Source organism: Myotis daubentonii, chromosome 1 (assembly GCF_963259705.1).
Source record: "Myotis daubentonii chromosome 1, mMyoDau2.1, whole genome shotgun sequence".
Classification (NCBI taxonomy): domain Eukaryota; kingdom Metazoa; phylum Chordata; class Mammalia; order Chiroptera; family Vespertilionidae; genus Myotis; species Myotis daubentonii.
Genome location: NC_081840.1, coordinates 102991476 through 103015634, shown reverse-complemented (window position 1 = coordinate 103015634; position 24159 = coordinate 102991476). Strand labels below are relative to the sequence as shown.

Below are 24159 nucleotides of genomic sequence, written 5' to 3'. Positions count from 1 at the left end.
GTAAAAAATCAATAAAATATATTTTTTAAAAAAGCTGTGGAACATTTACATCATGGAATACTATGCAGCAGTAAAAAAGAAGAATCTCTTTCCCTTTGAGGCAACATGGAAAGTTCTGGAGAGTATCATGCTAAGTGAAATAAGTCAGTCAGAGAAAGACAAGTATCACATGATTACATTCATATGTGGTATCAAAGTAACAAAATAAACTGATGAATGGAGTGATCCAGAGATATGGAAGCATGGAATAGAGTGTGGAATCTCACAGTGAAGGTGGGTGAGGGGTGTAGGTGGGCAGTAATGGACACAAAAAATAGGGTAGTGAAGGCCTGGGGCAAGGGGCAGGGGTGGGCTGGATGGGGCTAATGGGGGGGAAAAGAGGAGATATGTAATACTTTTAATAATAAAGAATTATTAAAAATAATAAATAAATAAATAAATAAATAAATAAAAGTTTAGAGTTGAGGAATATATTAATTGAAATTAAAAATGAAAATATATAGGATAAATTCAGTATGTGGAACAGCATATCACAGATTGTGAATTTATTAGAGAGAGAGAGAGAGAGAGAGAGAGAGATTTAAAAATGGGCATGAAAGAGCAGTTAAGAGACATGAGAATAATTTAAGAGTTCCAACATATATCTAATGAGTGTTCCAGGAGAAGAGAATTGAGGAAATGTGTAGGAAACAGAAATGACATGGATACTTAAGTTGAAAGTACATTCTGTGTGTCTACAAAGAGAAATTAAAACAAGACTATACCTATTCAGTCCATAATAAACTTGCAGATATCAAAGAATAAACCTTAAAGCTCAAAACACTTTAAAGTTATAAGTATTCTGATAAATTATCCAGAAAGATAAAATATCAAAAAAAGAAAGGCAGATAAGTGAATAGGTAAAAGAACATAATTATCAACATGATTTTAAAAACCAGCTAAACTATAATTCAAAAGTGAGATCAAAACGAAGACATCTGCAGACTGGTGCAGCCACTATGGAAGACAGTATGGAGTTTCCTCAAAATGTTAAAAATGGAACTCCCATTTGACCCTGTGATCCCACTTCTAGGAATATATCCCAGGAAACCAGAAACACCAATCAGAAAGGATATATGCACCCATATGTTCATAGCAGCACAATTCACCATAGCTAAGATCTGGAAACAGCCTAAGTGCCCATCTGTAGATGAATGGATTAGAAAACTGTGGTACATCTACATGATGGAATACTATGCTGCTCTAAAAAGGAAGGAACTCTTACCATTTGCAACAACATGGATGGAACTGGAGAGCATTATGCTAAGTGAAATAAGCCAGTCAATGAAGGAAAAATACCACATGATGTCACTCATTTCTGGATAATAAAGACCATTATAAACTTATGAACAAAAATAGATACAGAGGCAGAGCTGCCTCGAACAGACTGTCAAACTACAGCAGGAAGGCCGGGGAGGGTGGGAGGGCAGGAGGGGGATGGGTAAGAGATCAACCAAAGGACTTGTATGCATGCATATAAGCATAATCAATGTACATAAGATACTGGGGGGAAGGGGAGGCCAGGGGATTGTCAAGGGCGGGGGGAAAAAAAGGAGACATATGTAATACTCTTTGTAATACTTTAAGCAATTAAAATAAAATAAAATAAAATAAAATAAAATAAAACAAAATAAAATAAAATAAAATAAAAGAAGACATCTAAAAACATATTGAAACTTAAGAACTTTAATAAAAGAATAATGCATTATAGAGAGGAAGAAATGCAAATATTAAAAGCAATTATCACAAAGAATTGTTTAAAAGACATTGCGTTTATTTATTTATTTTATCATAAAATATATAATTAATCTCAGTATATGTAAATAAATTAAACTTCATTTATTTATTTTTAATATTTTTATTGATATTTTAGTGAGAGAGGAGGGGAGAGGGAGAGAGAAACATTGATGTGACAAACATCCATCAGTTGGCTCCTGAACATTCCCCAACCAAGAGGAAACCTGCAACCTGGGCATACACTCTGACCAGGAATCAAACTGGAGACCTTTTGGTGCATGGAACCACACTCAACCAACAGAGTAACACTGGCCAGGGCTAAAGTCATTTATTGAGAGATAATTAGATTGAATAATTTAATTATATATATATATATATATATATATATATATATATATATATATATATATTGCTTACAAGATTAAAAATGATGAGAAGTGAAAAGATATGCCATACGAATACCAAAAATATTTAGTTTGGTAATATTAATAAGATAAATTAGAATTTAAGGTAGAAATATTAATTGGAGTCAGAATAATCATGCACCTTGATATATGTAATAACAAAATAACCTTGAAAAACAGAAAGCAAAGACTGATTGAAATCAGGCCACATGGGACCAACTAGTGTACACCTTTGAATTCAAAAAGAGTGTTTAATTTTGGTATAATAGGTAAAATGAAGCCACGATGAATCCTTGAGCAAGAGAGGATCTTATGAGAGCAGTAATGGGTGTTTAATCTGATTATCCAAGCAATACATGCAGGAAGAACGAAACACTAGGTGCAGTGTTCCTCTATATCAGGTGAGTGTGGTGAATTCAGAGTAAGATGGCAACGGATGAAATAGTTGTTTTTAAAAAAAAAAAAAAAAAGAGAAGAGATTCTAAAATGCAGTGACAGACTGGATATCAGGGATGAGTAATGCAAAGTTCTTAGCAAACAAGAGTGGCAGTACCATATGGGGGAAGAAATGGGATAATGAGAAAGTAAGGCAGTTTTGGGAGGAGAGTTTATATAGAGTTTAATTTATTGAGTTTTGAGTAATCTCCATGAAATTATCATTCATTTGACATGGGAAACATTGGAGGCTTAGAGAGGCAGTCTGTTCGTACGTTGCTGCTTTCTCCTCTTATCTATAAGGTACCCCTAATATTGTAGAGGCATAAATTCTTACCCACTCTCACTTAAAGAATATAAGGATTGGTAAGGAGAGAAGGGGAGTTAAAGAAGAAATCCCAATAGCCCAGGGCTTTCTACCCAGAAGATTCTAGCATCTGTGCGGGTAAAGGTGGGAACATGGCTAGAGTGCTTGTTGGCCTATCCACTTAAAGGAAGATGATTAGTAGCTTTCAGTTCACAGATGCATTCTCCATTGTAATTTGAAGTCATGATTACAGGATTTTTGCTGTTTTGTTCTGAATATTTTTCACCCAAATTTACTATTTTTTAGTTTGTCTACTATACAAGAGATAATTTTGTATCGATGAGAAATATCGCCCCCCCCAAACAAAATTTGTCATGAAATTGAGATTCTGTGCAAGTTGTTAACAATCAGAAAGATGCATGAGGTAAGCCTGGATGGCCACTCTCTATAAGGAAGAGGGAGGGAGGGAGAGAGACACCTCTACATAGAGTGATGCGGGTGGAAGGTAAGGAGGTTGTGAGAACCACAGATAAAATCAGGGTTTGTAAGGAATATCAGGAAAAACAGCTGACCGATAGAATGGGTGAATTAGCTAGTTAAGCCACGCAAGAGATGTACAAATGACCTCATGAGAGCAATTGCTGATTGAAGGATAAAGAAGGAAAACTATCAAGGATGGGAAAACATTTACCAGTAGAAGCTTCTGGCATGGGTAGAATTTATCAGTTAATTACTCTAGTTTCATATGGAGAAACTGGCTGACTGAAGAAAATCCAGACCTGTGAGGAGTCAATGAGAAGTAAGAGGGCAAACCACAACACAGTTGAAAGCAGATTCATCCTCAGATTGAGGTTCCAAGAAGTCAGTGATTGCCCTCACTGGTGCATCAGTCACAAGAACTTTCATTATTAAGACTCTGGCCATTAATCACAAACATTTCAGTTGTGATTCAGATTGTAGAATGGAGAGTGTATAGAGTAAACTTTAGCAATGGAACAGTTTTTTAGTTACTCTGAAGGGTAAGATGAGTTTTGACTTGGCAGCTATGCTGATAAGTAGGCCAACACTGAAAGCTGTTAGCAAGTTATTGAGTGATTGCATTTATGAGAGGTGACACGGTTGGACAGAAGCAAGGCTTTGTTGCAGATTACTGATATGGGGATAAAATTGTGGGTGTGAATGACAAAGAGAAGCTGGACTAAATCTTTGTTCTAAAATCATTTTCTGGGAAGGCAGGGAAAAATATTTACAAATAGATTGCATAGCTGCATACCAAAACTGTGTGTATTCAGAAAATATTTTGTTATTAATAATTTGCTTGGATCAACATATTCCAAGTGTGAGCCCCAGGTCAAGGGAACCCATAGGGAACTGGTGTTTTATGACCTCATGTGGCAAGGAAATCTGTGTTTACTTCTGTTGCCCAGCGTCAGAAAAGAACAGCATTTGAGAGGAAATAGAGAGAGAAGGAACAACTAAAACTGATCTCTCTGAGACATAATCTTGCTTTCTCAGGATTGACAAATTCTAAAAACTGTCCATCATACATCAAATATTGTAAAAATGAATTAACATATATGAATGATTGCCGGAGGCCAAAGTGTAACAAGCATTTGCATGAAAGTACAAAAGAGACATTGGAAGGCCAATGGACTTTGATATTCAGCATGGCTGAATATCAGCACAAGTTTGCTCCTGCTGTGATTGCAATGGCTCAAGGTGATTTCCTGACTTGATAATCTTTACATTGTATACCAAACTTTACCTTTGATCGTCCTGTATGTATTGCCAAAGGGCAAATGTGTATTTAAAGTGAATAAAAGCAGACGGACCGGTCTCAGTGTTCTTCTTCATGAAAGAAGTTTCCACCTGGTCTACCAATGCCTTTAAAATTCATATTTCTTGTATAGTGTAGTCGTTGTGTTGTCGGCCCTCCTGCAAGTCATCCTGAACCACCCTTGAAGGTTGCGGCAATTGATTTATATACTAGTATATCAAAACTATAACTGGGGAAGTTTAAATCATGTCCTATACATTTGACAAAACGTATTTTAGTTACTTAGAAAATGATAGTACACCAGCAGTCCTAGTTCCTAGGGGATCATGTGGCCTTTGACAATCCACCTGTGCTTTTAGAAAAACTGTAAATGCAAGTGCCAGGAGCTAATGCTGATCCCCATAGCAAAAGCAACTTGGGTCTAAGTGATCCAGCAGAATCCAGGAGCAGCTGGTGAACAACACCTGGAACAGCCTTCCAATCACCATATCCAGGAAAGTGGGGAGAGAACTGGCATCACACTTACATATATTTCTTGAAGCCTGAAGGATAGAGCAGTCAATCATTTATGCATTGAAGAGAATAGAACAGGCCTCCAGGAGTTTAGCAGAGCTGAGGATGGACCTGGAGATATGTATGGAGAACAGAGCATCAGTGAACCATATAACAGCAAGAATTTGGCTGGGAATAAAATAAATAAAAAAGAATGCATAATATGGAAGAATGATGTAAAATTGGGGAGCTTCTCATTGAGCATTTCAGTGTTCACATTAGAAAAAGGTTTTGAGAATAGAGGAATGCGAGAAGCATCCCCTGATCAGAAATGACTAAAAAGCTAGTCCCAACATTTTATTTCAAAAATCAAAGGCTCATTAATCAATGTAAGATGGATACAAAACCTTGAAAAATCTGCAATGAAGATCCACGAAGAGGGAGATAAAAGCATATCTCAATGTCCTGGAATGAAAAGAAATTGTTGATTTTAAGGACAGATGTGGCCCTGGATATTACTTGGCACCTGATACAAGAAGAAATATGTGATGGATTGCTACTTATAGCAAATTGATACCAAGAGATAGCCATAAGAGAGGAGGAAGCCAATCTTACAGAAAAAAAAGAAGAAGAAATACCAGCGTAAATGTCAACCAGGTAGCCTGCACATTGAAGGCAATATTGGGGGCGAAAGAAATGTGCCCTTTCTGTGCATGTCTGTTTATTTTGTACTTTATTGGTAATAGAACTTCTTTAGCGTTGTTGTTTAAAGTCACAATCCTTGAAAATCTGTTCCTACCCCCCCCAAAAAAAGCATTAATATTACAGGATAAAATATGAACTGTCTTAATATACCTTTCTGCGCTAAAGCTTTTATTTAATTTTGAATAACCATAAAGGGTGACCCATACAACTGGGCCAATTTTGTTTAAGCTCAAAGGCAGATGAAGAATGAGAACAATGTAAGATTCTAAAATAAAACAAAGGCAATAAAGAATATGAGCAGCAGAAAGCAATTTAGGGAGTAGCAGTGGCAGCTTCCAGAATGGCACACGGGAGATTCCAAACTGTACAATAAAAGAAAGGCTAGCAGATGGTTTTGTCAGCTCAGCAGAAACCATAGGACAGAAATGAGTTCCTGAGTAAGTATTTTTGATAATTTGCAAATATCTTTTATCCACATGGAGGTTCCTGAGCTTATGATAGCCATTTCAAAATGAACATAGTGCTGGCTACCAAGAAGTATTTAGTCTAACATAGTGCATAGAGATTCAGGTTATGAGTGCAGGGCCAGAAATGGCTTACTTACATATTGATCAAAAGAAGGCATGGATAGGAAAAGCCATCTCCTTTCCAACCTCTTAAGCCATATAAGTATACAGGTTGCTATTGAAGTTTGTACATATAGTTAGATATGTACAGTTTGAACAAGACAGATGGATAGGTAGACAGATAGATAAGCAGATAACAAAAGATAGATATGGATGGATGGCTGAATGAATGGACAGATAGATATCTACATGCACATGATATGAAACAAATTTTTAAGTCATTAACATTCTAATAACTGATTGAATAGGAAATCTGTAGAGCAATATGGATCTGAATATGGACCTTAATATTTTGCATTCATCAGCTAATTGGCAAAGGATCCCTTAGGGAAAGAAACCGGGAACACACTTAAGGTCAGTACAGGATAGAGTCATTAAAGGAGTGGGGAGATATATCAACTCTGTGCACTTCTCTATAACTGAATAAGAGAATTGTCAAAAAAGGCAGAGGTTCTCAAAAATAGATGACATAGATGTATAACTATTGGTGTCTAAAGTCAATTAAAAAAATCCATGATGTACAAAGTTGAAAATGAAGAAAATAAAGAGAAAATACTGTAGAAGAGGGTCCTGTTGGAATGTTAGGGATGTTAGATCAAAATTGGGAAAGAATATTCATTGTCCAAAGCATGTAGATAACTGAAGTAGACCTGGCATTTCCATAGCATTGGGTCTAGATAGCATCCACAAAAGAGAAACCCATGCTCCCAGACCTATCGAGTGAAAACACCCCTACTCTCTACATAGTGCTCTCCAGGCCCTGCACCTGCACTTCTGTGTTAGTGCTGTAACGCACAACTCAGTCCACAATCAACCTGGTATATTTCACTTATACCACATGGAGAGAAAAAATGTACTTCTAATTGGCTTCCTAATAAGTACTCATTAGTTCAGGTCCTTTTGATTCATTAAGTGGTAAAGAGTGAGCTTGCCTTCTTCCATCAAAGTGCTAAAGCTGTAGCTAGCAAAGTGTCATGCATCTTCCCTCTTATCTTTTGGAAGAAATTAAAATTACCTCAATGGAAAATCTCATTTGAATTTTGCTAATACATATTAAAATCTAAGAGGTGAAACAGTGTGAGCAATTGTGAGAGTCCCCAGGAGTGATCTGAGGGGCCAACTTGGGGCAACATTAGGATGATAAATTACTCTTCCAGGAAGTAACATTTAAGTTGAGTATAGATTAAGTCATGACAGTTGTACAGCATCTGCCATTTCAAGACTTGTTTTGTACTGAAAAGCTCCAATGGTGATATCTAAGAGCTGAAAACAAAGGGAGAATGTTAATGCACCATACTGAATAGAATGGGTTTAAATTGGACTGGAGGAGATATGGGTCTTCATAGCTGAAGAGTTATTACAAACACCACAAAGGAGGCATCAAGGACCAAGGGAAAGATTTCAGAGAACAGAATGCTGGGTCCACTGTCCTTGTGCTTATGTTAGGCACCAATCTAACTCTACCAAAGTTAAACAAATAGGTTCGTAGGCCTCAAGTAACTTCTCCTAAGTGAGCCATGGGGATCCTCTCACAGTTTTCAGTGCATGAAAACTCCCTTGGAAGTAGCTAAAACAGTTTTTCTCTTGCTTCTACTTTTACCTGGGTCTTAGGAAATGTCTCATGTTATCCTCACAGCAGTTTCTACAACACAACATTTCCTCAAGGCTATTCTAGGATTGTCCTACTTCTCATTTCCTGTGCAAGGTCATTAAGTGTTCTTAAAGAAATAGTAACAATGATGCCATGTGCATGCTTGTTGGGATTCAAACCAAGATGTGTTTAGAAATCATTTGCGATCTGATAAAATACAATACATCCTTGTGTAACCAAACTGTTCTGGAAGGGAATACAGTACATGAGCTATGTATAACACAGTGCTCAAGCTCTCAGTCCGCTGTGCTATATGAAATAAACCTGGAAGGTAAAAGAGGCTGTAATTGGGTGTCTATAAAAGCCAGTAGCTAATGGCAGGGCAGGAATGAAAGTTAGTGAGTGGCAGAAGATGAAAAAAAAAGGAGGGTCAAGTAAACAGCATGAAATACTTTTACATTGAAAATGAAAAAATCAGCCTGGAAATCTAAGAGGAAAAAACACAGATGAATGAAATGCATCTGAAAGGTTAGGGACTATGGGGGAGAAGCTGAGAAAATAAAATATTTTGATAGTAAAATTTTCGATTCCTAGGGAATGAGAAGAGATAAGCAGGGGCCTTCAGAGGGTAGGAAATCAGGGTTGTATGCAGGTTGAGCAGGAAATTATTTCAGCCTAAACTAAAGTCAGAGTGGAAGTGAGAAAGAAAGCATTCTGTTTGTAAGATTTCTGTTCAGGAAGTGGAGCAAAGGTCCCATGGGAATGAATGTAGCTCGAGGAGGAAATGGAGAAATAATAGATGAATACAAGCCCCTGAGTCTGGGAAGCAGGGGGTGTTATTGACAGTCAAGACTCGAAAGAAGGTGTCTTAAAAAGGAAACAAACAGGGTTCATTTTTAGGTTAGTCATTTAATGTATGAGGAGAAACATTTAAAAGTCAAGACTTGAGGGAGAATGTGTTTAGGAAATAGAGGGCAGAGGCGATGGCTATACCCAAGAGATGACTTCACTTGCTTCACAAATGAAAAAGAAACATTATGGGCTGAATTTACCAAGAGGTGAAAACATGAAGGACCTGAGTATGATTGCTTGAGAGTTTGTGAGATGGCTTTGGTAGTGTGTTGTTGGTTTTTTTTTAGATTTTCTTGTTTTCTGTGCATCTACATCTGTGTACCTTTCAGTGCATTTGTTTGAGTCACAAAACTTGCAGAATCTGCTTTTTGTAGATTGAAAGAATGAATCTGATGATTACAGTACAGTGAGGATGGAAATATATAGAGAAAGGTTTTGGCTAAGTAAGAATTTTTGTGTCAAAGTAAATAAAACTTTATATCAGTAAATAACTAAGAGGAAGACAGAATAGGAAGCAGTTAAGATTTTGACAAAACAAACAACATGCTGATTTTGAAAGTACAAAGGAAATGGCAAAAACAGTGTGGCAGAGGACAGGATGTAAAGAAATGGAAGGAGAGTGGTGGTAAGGGACAGAAGAAAAGGACAAGTGTTCGGGAAGAAATTGGGGGGAAATGTCTAGGGAATCAGAGGCAAATGTTTTAGACAAATGACCCAGATGGCCAGGGCCACCTCTCAAACAAAGTTAATCTCCACCCCATTCTTCTCAGCAGTTAAAGGAAGAATCAGCATGTGAAGGTTGCACAAGAAGAGAAGTTTCTAAGAGTTAGAGGCTAAGATGAGCAGGGTATTGATGAATAAACTGATCAATAACCTAGAATTAATGCAGAAAGTTGTTGCTGAGGCTGCATCCAAAATTTTTCAGATTGAAGAAAAGAACCATATGGGACTCATGGCTTGGGTCTGGAATCTAAGTAAATGGTATGAATACTGATCAAAAGACAGAGAAGCAAGTTTTGCTCAGCTGGTTTGGCTCAGTGATTGAGCATTGACCCATGCACCAAGAGGTCATCATTCCATTCCCAGTCAGGGCACATGCCTGGGTTTGGAGCTCGATCCCCAGCAGGGGCATGCAGGAGGCAGCCAATCAGTGTTGATTTTTCTCTCTCATGGATTTTCTATTTTTCTCTCCCTCTCCCTTCTCTCTCTAAAATCAATAAAAACATTTTTAAAATGTTTTTAGTTTTTTTTAAAAAGAGACAGAAGCAAGTTTTCAAGAACACGAAAACACACACACACACACACACACACACAAATAGACACATACAATAGAAGCACACTCATAAAACGAAAAAGGCTAGAAGGTAGTTACCTGTAGGTGGTGATTTTTTTAGTATTATTCACTTTCTATTTTTAAGCTTTTGTATTATGTTAAATTTGAATTACTTTGTCATTTTGTGCTTTAAATTTCTATTAAAATGCTACATGTAATTTGCATAGTGCATACAGAAATATATTTTTACTATTTGCTTTTGGTACTCAGTATAATGCTTTTTGAAATCTACTCTTATTGACACATTAACTGCTTTTTTGTTTATTTTAATCTTATTCATTTTATTTATTTTTTTTATAAATGGCAAGTCTTCTCTGAGCCTTTTTAATGTTTTTGGTAATACTGTTCATTGAAATGTATAACTGATTTAATTTAATTTAATTTTAATTTTTAACTTTATTTTTATTGTTGACATTATTACAGATGTTCTCATTTCCTCCCCTATGCCAAACTCCATCAAGCCTCCTCCCCACTCGCTCTGGCCATCACCACCAAGCCTCCACCCCCTTATCCACTTTCCCTCTGAGATTCATCAGTCATGTATGTATTGCTGTTTTCTTGTTCATATTTTTATCTTTTTTTCCTTCTTCTTCTTCCTCTTCTTAAAGAATACCCTTCATCATTTTGTGTAATCCTGGTTTGACAGTGATGAACTCCTTTAGTTTTTCCTTGTCTGTGAAGCTCTTTATCTGACCTTCAATTCTAAATGAAAGCTTTGCTGGATAGAGCAATCTTGGTTATAGGTCCTTGCTATTCATCACTTGGAATATCTCTTGCCACTCACTTCTGGCCTGCAAAGTTTCTCTTAACAAATCAGCTGAGAGTTGTATGGGCACTCCCTTGTAGGTAACTAACTGCTCTTGCTGCTTTTAAGATTCTCTCTTTGTCTTTAATCCTTGGCATTTTAATTATGATGTGTCTTGGTGTGGACTTCTTTGGGCTCCTCTTGTTTGGGACTCTCTACACTTTGTGGACCTGTAAGTCTATTTCTTTCACCAGGCAGAGGGAGTTTTCTGTCATTATTTCTTCAAATAGGTTTTCACTTTCTTGCTCTCCTCTTCTCCTCTGGCACCCCCATAATGTGAATGTTGGTACACTTGAAGTTGTCTCAGAGACTCCTTACACTATCTTCATATTTTTTGGATTCTCTTTTCTTTTTGCTCTTCTGATTAGGTGTTTTCTGTTCCTTATATTTTATAACTTTAATTTGATTCTTGGAATCCTCTATTCTACTTTTGAATCCCTGTAAATTATTCTTTATTTCAGTTAGTGTATGCTTAATTTCTGACTGGTCCTTGAAATTCTCACTAAGGGTCTTGTAAGTCTCACTAAGTCCCTTGAAGCTCTCATGAAGATCCTTGAGCAACCTTACTAGTATAATTGTTGCTTTGAACTCTGTATCCAGTAGTTTGCTTGCTTCCATTTATTTCATTTGTAACCTGTTTGTTTGTTTTTTTTTGTCTTAATTTACATTTAAGTCTTTAATTCATTTTGAGTTTATTCTTGTATATGGTGTAAGTTGATGGTCTACTTTTATTTTTTGCATGTACCAGTTCAGTTTTCTCAGTGCCACTTACTAAAGATCTGAAATTTGAGTTACTTTGTAATCAGAAAAAAGATGCATTTATTATTGTCACTAAGGAAGCCACATAATTTTAAAAATCAAGTCAAATGAAGGATTAAGCCATACCAATGCTCAAATATGAAAAAAGTTAATCCTTTAAAAAATTTTTCATGTAATTCCATGAGAGGTGTGGCATTTTTGCCGATAGGTCAGAACTTCAAGGCGATGTGATTTCACAATACTAAGAACAATTACCGTCTATTTTTACAATACTCAACAGATACTTATTATATAGAGTAATTGTGCAGAGTTGCATGCTTCAGGTTCATACTCTACAGAGAAGTAGATCTGGTCTCTATTACTAGAAAATCTCATACAAGCTCTTATCTTTTGTTCGGAGTCAATGGTTCCTTGAGGCCAGTCTCTGTGACAAAATCCCATGCAGGATGGGCTAGCTCTGTGTGTGACCTCTTTGAACAAACATACATCCTGGTTTCTTAGGCCAGACTCACTTTCAAACATATTATCAAATCATCCTGCAAACCATGGAATGTCCCAGTAATTCCAGCATTTCTGATTTCTGAACTATATATGACTCAGCTTCTTGGATACTTGGGAAGTAACACCCAAGTCTTCTGTGGATGGTATATTTAAAGATGTGGTTGGAGAATATGCCAGGTGAAGTTAAGCATGACTATTAGTCCACCTTTGCTTCCTGACTCCTTCACCTGCTTTCTCCAGACTCAGACCATGGTTAGATAGAATGCTTATAGTTTGTTCTGGTGCTTTGTGCAGAAATCATAACACTCCTTCCTTGGGCAGACAGTGTGGAGAAGCAGTCCTGGTTGGTGACATGTATGCCTGGGCCAGCAGCAGATAGCCTTGAGAGGGTGAAGAACTCAGTGGCTTGGCTCAAAAAGGCAGGATCCTCTTTTTACTCATGTGAACCGAATTTGAAAACTGAGCTCCTCACATATCTTTGACCTTATGTGTGACTGACCAGTTCCTTCCTGCTCAAGGGATTGCCTGCACTGCTGTCCCCAGGTTGATGCTCTTATATCTTTGTTTCTTTTTCGTGTGTGTGTGTGTGTGTGTGTGTGTGTGTGTGTGTGCTTATTTCCCTGAATAAAGTGTTCTTTCTCAGCTGTATAGCTGCATCCCCTAATGAATTTCTACCATGGCCTCTCTGTAATGGTGTTTCTTCTTTTGCTTAAAACAGCAGGCATCTGCTTTCTGAGTTGTTAATGGGGGATGGAAGGGAGCTAGCCAAGTCTCCATGGGCTCTCCAAGAACCCCATAACACTCTTACAAATGGCTGACATTTTTAGCTGATTTCTTTTGACTTTGTTTATGCTTCACCAAAGTAGAATATTTTATATGCCTCTCAGAATTTCATGAAACAGCGCACACTGGGTTGAATTTTAAGTTGTACCTTCCAGGGAATTCAGGAACATCCAGTTATTGCTCCCACAATCAGAGGCTGGTTGGTTTTTTGCCATCATCAGAAGAACAAAGTGTTAGATCTGCTTTCCTTTTCACAAGGCGGCTATCCCAATCTTGCTGCTAGATTTGTTATTTGCTGGTGCTCCTCTAATGCCTCACATAATAAATTGCATCTATTTATGTATCTAGATTCTTTTTAAAGCAAGGCCGTCTGACATATACAAAAAGGATGTTCAGGCAGCAAATCTGCAGGTAGTAATTTTAATAACCACTAATGTGAATTAATAATTCTAATAACCTCATTTCAGATATATTATTGGGACACTGGAGAGGGTTGCCATGGCTGCTGTATTTTATTGCTCACAGCTGTGCAAACTCATTTGGGCCAGCAAAATTCTCCTGTCTAACCTCTACTTTCATTGATTTGAGAAATCTCAGGCAGTGTGGATTAAAAAAAAATTAATCAATAAAGAAAAACTACTAGTAAAGGAAAAGTTGTGCTCTTAAGACTAAGTAAATGTCATTAATAAGTGACAATAAGGATCCTAACACTTTCAAAAAGACTTATATAGTTACATATTCATGAAATTAAATCTTCTTTTATACATTTATCAATATCAATGTCCAACGTATAATTTGTCAGTAGTTCCAAAGCACCTTTTTTAAAGTGCTTTGGGGAATCCTATATAATTAAAGCCTAGTATGCTAAGTGCCAGGTCATCCAGTCATCCATTCAACCAATCAAAGCATAATATGCTAATGATATGCTAAGGCCACTCAACTGCTTCCTATGACATGCACTGACCACCTGGGGAAGATGCTCCAACTGGTAGGTTAGCTTGCTGGTGGGGTCCAATGATTGTGACTGAGCGAGACAAGCCGGACATATCCTGGAGCCTTCCCGTGGTCCCTCCCCAGCTGGCCAACCTCCCATGTCCCTCCTCAGCTCTGATTGTGCACCGGTGGGGTCCCTTGGCCTGGCCTGCACCCTCTCACAATCGAGAACCCTTCGGGGGATGTCAGAGAGCCGGTTTCCCAATCCTGCAAGCCAGACTGAGGGACCCCACTGGTGCACGAATTCAGACACCCGGCATTTAGTAAACAATACTCGTTAATAAACTATCTTAGTTATCATTGCCTCCTACAAGATTCCAAAACAGCCCACTAATTAAATCATAATCTCAGTCCTGTAACAAACAACATACCAGTGAATGCATAGCTAAGTGCACGCAGCCCAGGGCTCAGCATGAGTGCAGGCTGATCCTGTATAAATTCCACCTGACCGTGTCTTGTGAGAGCTCACAGCTGAAAAGGTCAGATGCGTACCTTAATAATTACCATAGTATGCTAAACAGTACTCTAATGATTAAGCAACTGTTAATTTTCTGATTGTATGATAGTGTTTACTAGATATATATACTAGAGGCCCAGTGCATAAAAATTTGTGCACTTGGGTGGGTCCCTCAGCCCGGCCTGTGCCCTCTCGCAATCTGGGGCCCCTTGGGGGCCCCTTCCCCTGGCTGCTGGCACCAGTTTTCCTCCGGTGCCCGGAACTCAGGCCTTCTCTCTTCCCCGGAAGGGGCCCTCGTGGTGGGAGAGGGGCTTAGCTCTTTTAAAAATACTTCTGAATGTTTGGTAAATAATCCTGTAGGAATCTACTTTCTTAAACATGCTGGTTGTTAAGAGCTGATTTGGGTAATCAAAAATATGTATGTTAAAATCCTAATCCCCAGAACCTCAGAATGTACCTGTATATGGAGATAAGATCTTTAAAGAGGGGATTACATTAAATTGAGGCAGTTCCAATGTGACTCTTAGCCCACCTCACTGAAGTCCTTATAAGAAGAGGAATGTTGGGGTCCAGCCCCAGCAGGTCCAGAGGTTCCCAAAGGTGTGGACGGAGTTGGCGAAGAAGGAATGACACAGAGGCAGCGTTCAGGTGATCATCATAGCCAGGTTCTCTTTTTATTGTCTTGTTACATCTATATTTATACTATTTGATCCTATAAGCATGCATCTATAAGGTTTTTTTTTGTTTTGTTTTGTTTTTGCGAAGGAGAGCATGGGGTCCGTTTATTGGGGGGTCAGTCAAAGGGGGAGCTGGCTAGGGTGGGGTAGGGCAGCAGCTTGTCTGGCCCCCAAGAAATCCAACTTGAGTCCAAAGCCTCGACCACTTTGAAGCCAAAGTCTTCCTCCACCTTTATCTGCATGGGGGCCAGCTCCGGGGTCAGCGGGACTCCGGCCCGGCACCCTTCCTGTGGCACTTGCTGCCTCTTCCAACCACTGGGCCCCTCACCAGGGGCCGGGCTGCTGGCTTCTGCAGGCGCTGGTGTCCTCCTGGGCTGGGACAGCCTCTCTTTCTCCGGAGGCTCGTTCTCAGCGTTGCCTGGGGTGGGGGCATCTGTGCCCTGGTTGCCCTTGTCCTCCAGTAAAATGGTGAACTGGCTGGTCCAGTAGTTGTCGCCGTAGGAGTCCAGCACCCTCATGAGGAACCTTCGCTCCTGCTGGAGTCTCCATGTTATCCTCTGTATCTGATGGAGCCTGTTCAGGACCCGCTCGTTCACCTGCTCGATCTCCCTGCAGCGCCGACCCAGCACCTGGTACTTCCTGTGATTAAGTTCTCCTTGGCACCACAGCTGCTGGCCTTGGGTTGCCTCCTCCTCTTCATCTCACTCCTGGAGGCTGGAGCTGCCCAGACCCCCAGACACGAACTCCACTTCAGTCTCAAGCTCGCTCTCCAGGATGTGACCACCGAACAGCAGAGGCAGCGCCATCTCCGAGCAGGGAGATGCTGAGAACTCCTCAAAGCCCACGGCTGCCATGGACCCCTCTCTCTGCTCCAGCTCCATTTCTCCCTGGCTCCCCGCAGAACTTCCAACCTTGCAAGCCTCTTAAAGTGCAAAACCACTCGCCCCATCTGATTTCATGGCCAGGCACACAGGCCCCGGCGGCTAAGCCTCCTGGGAGTTGTAGTTCTCTATTTCCCCGCTCGATTTCCTTGCCCCACCCCCACCCCGAGTCCCTGCTGAAAGGCCCTGCTTGCTGGCCTAACGCCGATGGCCAGGCATCTGAGTCACCTCCATCTTTATTCCTGTCCCGACACCGCGCAGTCTGACCATGGAGACTCTCCGTTTGGGAGGCCCATGGGTCTCCTTCTAGGGCCTGGCTGCCTCGCCCCCAGGACCGGATCGCGGGCTCCGACAGCGACACAGCCCTGGCCCCTGGGTCTCCTTCTGGGGTCTGGCTGCATCACCCGGGGACCGGATCACGTCCCCAGGCAGGGATGCAGCCCGGCCGCTGGCCCCGCCTCTGGGTGTTCTCCAATCATTGGTGATCAGTGATTTGAGAAGCCCGGCGGGGCAGGGAAGAGGGGATGTCCACCTCTTCCCTGCCCTACCTGGCTTCTCCTATTACCGGCCCAGGGCCGGCAAAGGCAGCCCAGTTCTCCGGCTCTTGGCTGCCACCTGGGTTCTGACACCAGCAGGCAGCTTCTTCCATCCTTCTCCTTTCACCTCCCATCATTGTGTCTATGTATGCAAATTAGCCGCCATCTTATTTGGCAGTTAATTTGCATATCACCCTGATTAGCCAATGGGAAGGGTAGCGAAGTTATGGTTAATTACCATGTTTGTCTATTATTAGATAGGATTTTCTCATTTAATCCTCACAGCATTTCTGTAAGGTTGTCATATAGGTGGTTTTGAAACATGGACACACATCCTTTGATACTGTTTTTGAGAAGAGGATCTATACCTCCTTCCTTTGAATCTGGGTAGCCTTGGGACTGCTTTGATGAATATAGTACACCATCAATTACCCTTGTGACTTCGAAGGTGTCTTAAAAAGGCTACGCATCTTCTGTCTTGGTCACTGGGACATTTGTTCTTCTAGAGCAGAGCTGCCATGTGAGAAGTTGGACACCTGAGGCTGCTGCACTGTGAGGAAGCCCAGGGCTTGTCTAGGTGCTCCAGGTGACCGTGATAGCTGAGCCAGCTTTTGATTCATTCCAACTTAGGTGCCAGATATGTGAGCAGTAAAACTTCCAAGTGATTCCAACAACCTGTAGTTCTATCTTTCTAGCTGAGGCACAGATATTGTGGAGCAGAGACAATTCATTTCCATACAATCTATAGAATCCATAACATAGTAAAATGGTGTTGTCTTATCCCTAAATTTGGGGGGGAGAGGTTTGTTATGCCTTGATAGAAACCAGAACACTCAAGAAACACCAAGGTTACAATTTGACCAATGTTACCCAGTAAGGAACAGACCTGGGATGCAAAACTGAGTTTGTTTAGTGCCACATCTCAAGATACTTTACTGTAAAATTGTAAGCGCTGTAAGAAAAGTCTGTAAACACTGCTATAAAAACATGAGACACAAGTATTTTTCTTTCTGTCCATGGTCATTAGTGTGGACCCATCTTGGGCTTGCCAATCCTAAACACAGGAAAGCTGTGAGAAACATGTTGTGATCTTTAATTAAACTGTATTTTTAAACCCACCCCTGTGTTCCTACCACATTTTCAAGTATCTGATTTGAAAAGTAGCCAACTCAGTGACTTTAACTTTCATCTGAGTCCATATGGCAATCTGGAACTCAACATGAAACCCCAAGTTCTGTTCCGCTCTGGTTCCTCCATTGGAAGTCAATCGTGGAAATGGCTTAACAGCTTCCCTTCTTTGTTACCATTTAAATACTGTCTTCTTGGTTCATAAAAAAAGTTCTAAACTTTTACCAACTTTAGTTGTTTAGATGTCAAGACAGCAGAGGAAATGCAGTCTGAAGAAAGACTATTGTAGCATCCTGTCAGGGGCCAAAGTCTCCACAGTGAGTTTCATTCAGAAGGCTGTGACCCAGTAAATGTAGAACCACCTTCCCACACCCTATTCCCTTGCTGCCCCACATTGACCAGTGAATAAGGCAAGGCTAAAATTTTATTTACTTAGAGGTTTGCAGGACTTGGGAAAATGCTCAATGAGATGGGGAAAGTTTAATAAAAACCTCAAACCTCTTTGAAGCTGGACTCTAGGCAAGATATATCTGCACTTGGAAAACTCTTACAAGCAGGATTAAAATTTTGCATCAACTCTCTTTTCCTGTAAAAGATTGAATAACTTTTTGAAACCTTCTTTATAATGAGAGGTCTCACTGCAGGATCACAGGTGACAGAATTGCTTATGCAATCAGTCACTAAATGCATCTAGACGCCTTTGGGAATAAGAAATGTTCCTTGCTGCAGAGTCTTATTTATTGTTAATTATAATTTCTCTTATCATCTTCTCTGTGGATTCTGTGTCTACAAAGAAAGACTGAGGGAAAATTGTAAGAGTGTCTATAAAACAATCATCCCACCAGTTTATAGCACTAGCATTCAGGAATCTTGGACAAACTAACAAAGTAGATACATTCTGTTCACCATATTTGAACAGCACTTCCCGGGCAGGACACCAGGAAAATGACAGTCCTTTGGAGCTGCCACTCATGTATGGTTCATGGAAACAACAAATAAGAGCTCAGCACCCCAGAAAGTTTCTCTTAAGCCCCAAGTACTGTGTTCCACCTTGCAGCCTGAATATCACATTTCATCTGAAAGTCCTGTCTCTGGAACTGCCCTGGGCAGGGTGATTGATGATGATGGATAATGTTGGCCTCTCTCCAACATGGGGTTTCTTTGACATGAACAAGTAACATGACATTGAAATATAACCTGCTGGGAGAGACACCAAAACCATGCCATGTCATCCTAGTGAGTGAGACAAGTCAGCTTCCTTTAGGTGAGAATGGACTGTGGGTGAACACTTCTTATCTGATTCTTTGTGGTTGTTATATGCATAGTTTTCATATAGTAAGGGAAAGATGCCTCTTATTTTTAAAAATAGCATCACATTAAATATTTCCAGCTTAATTTTTCTTTTTACAGGGCTATTTTCTTCATGGGGTTTGTCGTATAAGTGTGCAGGTTTTAAAAGAACGTAATCACTTTTGACAAATATAGATACACATATTTCCCCACTAGCAATAAGTGAATTAGATGATATTTCAGATCTAGACAATCCTAATTAAATTACTCCTAACTTTACTGGCCTGTGTGGATTGATCTCTTTTTGACCTTCATAGCACATCAGAATAAATGAAAAGAAAGCATTCCAATATTTTTCACATTAAACCTTTTACATGAGCCTTCATGTCTGCATATTACATATATATATCAACTAAAATCAGCAAATGTTTTATTTGTGTGTGTGTTTTTTTAACCGGTAGTTGGATAAATTAGCATTATGTCAGAAAATGCATTAGATTACTGCAAAGAAAGGTCATTTAAATTACATTTTCAATGTTTCCACATTCAGTTAAGAAAGAAAAATACAATATTTTAAACATACCTCTTTTCTTAAGACAGGAATGTAAATGTATTCTGATGCTTTTATTTATTTTTTAACTATATAGGATAAAAGTACTGTCCAGTGAAACAAACAAAAGATATTTTCTTTAAATGGGCAAAATAGTGGAAGTTTTCTTTACAACACCATGCACTACATGTTATCTTTCATGTGAAATAAACCATTTTTGCTCTTTATGAGGTGTCTGTGGTAAACACTGTTTGGATGCATTACGTTGCCACTTGTGAAAAGACAATGTTTATGTTACACATTTTAAAAAATAAGGTTGGGTATATTATACTGTTTGTTTAAAAAATGGAATTTATTACAAGATAACATATGTGGCCTCTTTTAAATAACTATGCTAAGCGAAATAAGCCAGTCAGAGAAAGATAAATATCACATGACCTCACTCATTTATGGAATATAATGAACAACATAAACTGATAAACAAAAACGGATCCAGAGACAGAGAAGCATCCATCAGATCGTCAAACCTCAGAGGGAAGGTAGGGAGGGTGGGGGTAAGAGGGAGAGATCAACCAAAGGACTTATATGCAAGCATATAGGCCTAACCAATGGACACAGACAACAGGGGGGTGAGTTGGGTGGGGGGATGGGGGGTAATGTGGGGATAAGGACACATATGTAATAATCAATAAAGAAATTTAAAAAATGGAATTTTATTACAAGATAACATATGTACCCTCTTTTAAGTAAATATAAGATTAAGAAATTATTATTGTAGACTATCATAATTAACAAAAATCCTTCTTTTTGTTTTCTTTTTTTCCCTGAATTCCTTTCTTTGCCTTATTTAAGACAACTTATGATTTTCTTAAATGAGTAAACTTTCCTTGAGCATTTAAAATGTATGCTGAAACCGGTTTGGCTCAGTGGATAGAGCGTCGGCCTGCGGGCTGAAAGGTCCCAGGTTTGATTCCGGTCAAGGGCATGTACCTGGGTTGCGGGCATATCCCCAGTAGGAGATGTGCAGGAGGCAGCTGATCGGTGTTTCTCTCTCATCGATGTTTCTAACTCTCTTTCTCTCTCCCTTCCTCTCTGTAAAAAATCAATAAAATATATTTTAAAATAATAATAAAATGTAATCCTAGCCCTAGTCAGTTTTACTCAGTGGATAGATAGAGCATCAGCCTGTGGACTGAAGGGTCGGGGTTTCTATTCTGGTCAAGGGCACATGACTGGGCTGTGGGCTCAATCTTCAGTAAGGGGTATGCAGGAGGCAGCCAATCAATGATTCTCTCTCATCACTGATGTTTCTCTCTCTCTCTCTCTTCCTATCCCTTCCTCTCTGAAATCAATAAAGATATATTAAAAAGAAAAGTAATCCTTTTGTGACCATTGACATCCAAACTTTTTAGGAGTACCATATAACTTAACTCAAGGTACTCCTACCATGGGGATAATACTTTGAAGTTCTCATCTGGTAGAAGTATCCAGATATTTTAAGTAAATAGAAGTAAGATTTATGTCTAATTCCTTTTTTTTGCATTCTCCACAGTGGTTAGTACAAAGCCTTGCACATAGGAGTTATTCAATGAATATTTGAATTAACTCGGACTATCATATTTACTGATGTGATGGGTGATTGGTACTATTTTATTGTAATAGCAGATAAATACAGGCAAAAAGTCATATGATAGCCTGGTAATTTTATTGTTTTTCTGAGTAAATCACAGTAAATAGTTATTTACCTGATTAATCCCATCACGGGTAGGGTTTTTGCAGATATACACTCATCCTGATTATCCACTTGGTGGTACCTGCTATCTATAGGCATTGTGATGGGTGTTGGCATCACCATTATTAGGTACTGGGCCTTTTTTATCTCTAGTCCTCAAAAGGTACATTTCCTAATCCCATTTCTTCCTGTCTGCAAGAAAGGGCTTTTCAGCTAACACACACACACACACACACACACACACACACACACCCCACAAAAGTTTCTCAAGGCTGCCCATCTTCAATTTTAATTCTTAATTCAAGTGTTTCAACACATGATGAAGGTTCATTGAAGGAGAAAAGGCATATTTTACTTTCCGATTTTTTGATTTGGTATCCTTATATCATGCTAATCTTGAAAAAATAGCAAGTTTTCCTAAATAAATTGCAGCAAAGAAACATCTCCCCTCTCTTTGGCTTTTTCTCAAGGTTCAAGTCTCAGAAGTCCTGTGAGTCCTAAAATTATTAAGATGACTTTTGTTGACAAGCACTCTATATTTCACCTATAGTCAAAGAAACTGGCAACCAGAGAGGTTGAATAACAATTGTCCCAATATGCGCAAAGTCAGAGTTAATAGGCTTAACATTGTTTTTCAGGAGGTTGCTACTAATCCATGAATAAAAGTAAGTTTTACAATAGAACTAAACATTCTTTCTTACCCTAATGCAAATCTTGATGTATTAGTAATTTTGCAACCCCTCCCTCTTTCCTAAAGTTTACAGTTACTCTGTACTTGTGACTAAAAGAACCAAAACTAAAGTAAAACCTAAATTACTTAAATTTTGTATTATATACTTTCTCCAAAATGGTATCCCAAATATCGTTTAAATGTTTATAATGTCACCTATGAAAAATTAAATTCCAAAGCTCCTTGACTTCCTTTTTTAATTCTTTCCATCTTATTATACCTTTTGAAATTAATTCATTTCTCTCTTTTTTCCCTCCTTCTCCTATCCAAGGAACCTGGGTTTCCCCCTGTAACCTCCTTTCGTTCTCCTACTGAAAAATAATTGAAACCATCTTTGCTTGCTTTTCAGAGGAGATTCATTCACTTAACATAAAATTGCGCAGGAATTTCCCAAAAAAAAGAACATACAATACTTCTTATGATGTCAAAGGAGTGGTTCCTACAGATGACAAGAAGTAGTAGCCAGTTCTTGACTAGTGCCCAAGAACTAAGTGCGAGTGGTTACTAGGAGATCTGAGTGCTGTGTAAGTTTCTTGTCCAGCACATTTTCTTCTTGCTAAGATATTTCTACTGGTCTGTTCACTCTTGTTGATTGCCTTATTTACTTGAATAATCACTACTAGTAGCGGAAGCCTAATTACTACATCATCCTCTCCATGTTCCAATCACAGGTAAGAGGGTTGCAATTCCTTCCTCATGAATTCATGACCTTCTTAATGATACCTGATGCAACAGTGTCTTATGAATAAAACTTCTGAGCCAAGGCTGGGAGCTTCTGAAGTTATCCCTGGTCATCTCAGTGGCAAGCATCACCTGCCCTTCATTTCCCTTCAAGCTGCCGATAAGACAAGGACTGTCTTTCTTAAAATGTACCTTTGGGATGTTCACACCATATGGAAGCACTGAGAATGTCACCCTATGCTCTAGAGTACTTGCCCATAGCTTACACAAATTGTAAATTATTATCTATAAAATAATGGTAAAAAGAGACAAGGGCAGCGAAAGGATCTGCTGTAAAGCTTCCATTAGCAAATGAGATTGGCTTTCCTATTCATGTGAAAAGTTCAAGGAGGTAATCTTGTTAAACAGCCATTTTGCATAAAGATATAATATGCCATAATGGACCTTTTCAAATAACTTTGATGTTTTCCAGAACAATTTATTTATACTGTGCTTTGGAGAAAGAGGGGATGAAGTCTCACTAGAGGATAAAATCAGAGCCCATTGGGCATTTGGTCATGGCTCTGCAGATTTCATAGTTGTCTGAAATAATTTCAGTCCTCTGCTAGAAGTGCCTTTCCACATTGTTTCTCCCCACAGTACTCCCTCTTTATCTTGGCATTGTTTACATGAGATAAACACAGTCCTGATGTTCAATTCTCTATAATTGATGGCCCAGCCCGTGGTCGGCAACTTCGGCTCGTGAGCCACATGCGGCTCTTTGGCCCTTTAAGTGTGGCTCTTCCTAAGTTTTAGGAATACCCTAATTAAGTTAATAACAATGTACCTACCTATACAGTTTAAGTTTAAAAAATTTGGCTCTCAAAAGAAATTTCAATCGTTGTACTGTTGATATTTGGCTCTGTTGACTAATGAGTTTGCTGACCACTGGCAGGCAATAGTAATGTAACTGTGAGCTGACTTCTACCTCTTTTCTGTCCCCTCCCTCAATACCCATAAATTTTCTTAAGAATAAAAACATGTGAGAAGAAGAGAAGCTGGAGTGATGAAGATATGTCCTAGGTGTGTAAGAGTTAATTATGTAATTTGCCTATTTCAAGTAAGTTTTACAAAAAAAAAAAAGCCCCATAATTTGACTTCTTGGCTGGATTTGTACCTGCCTCTACACACCTGTGTGCTGTGCTCAGCCAAGTCATTGCTTATCAAAGTTCATGAAATTTACACAAAGGTGCCTGCTGCACACAGTACCACTCAGTCTTCTTACCCCAAAACCTAGGTAGCTTACATGAAATAAAATGCTTCTCAAATGTTTTCAGTTTCTCTGTGTTTTGGGTACACTGACAGAAGTGATCATTTCT

The 24159-nt window shown here is 39.1% G+C and overlaps 1 long non-coding RNA gene and 1 pseudogene across 1 annotated transcript in view; both read right to left on the bottom strand.

The window, feature by feature from the left end:
- The window catches only part of LOC132211217 (uncharacterized), a 1824365-nt gene that overhangs the window by 1110160 nt on the left and 690046 nt on the right, over window positions 1-24159 (bottom strand). The window lies entirely within an intron of this gene.
- LOC132226135 (TCF3 fusion partner-like) lies at window positions 15390-16284 on the bottom strand (annotated as a pseudogene).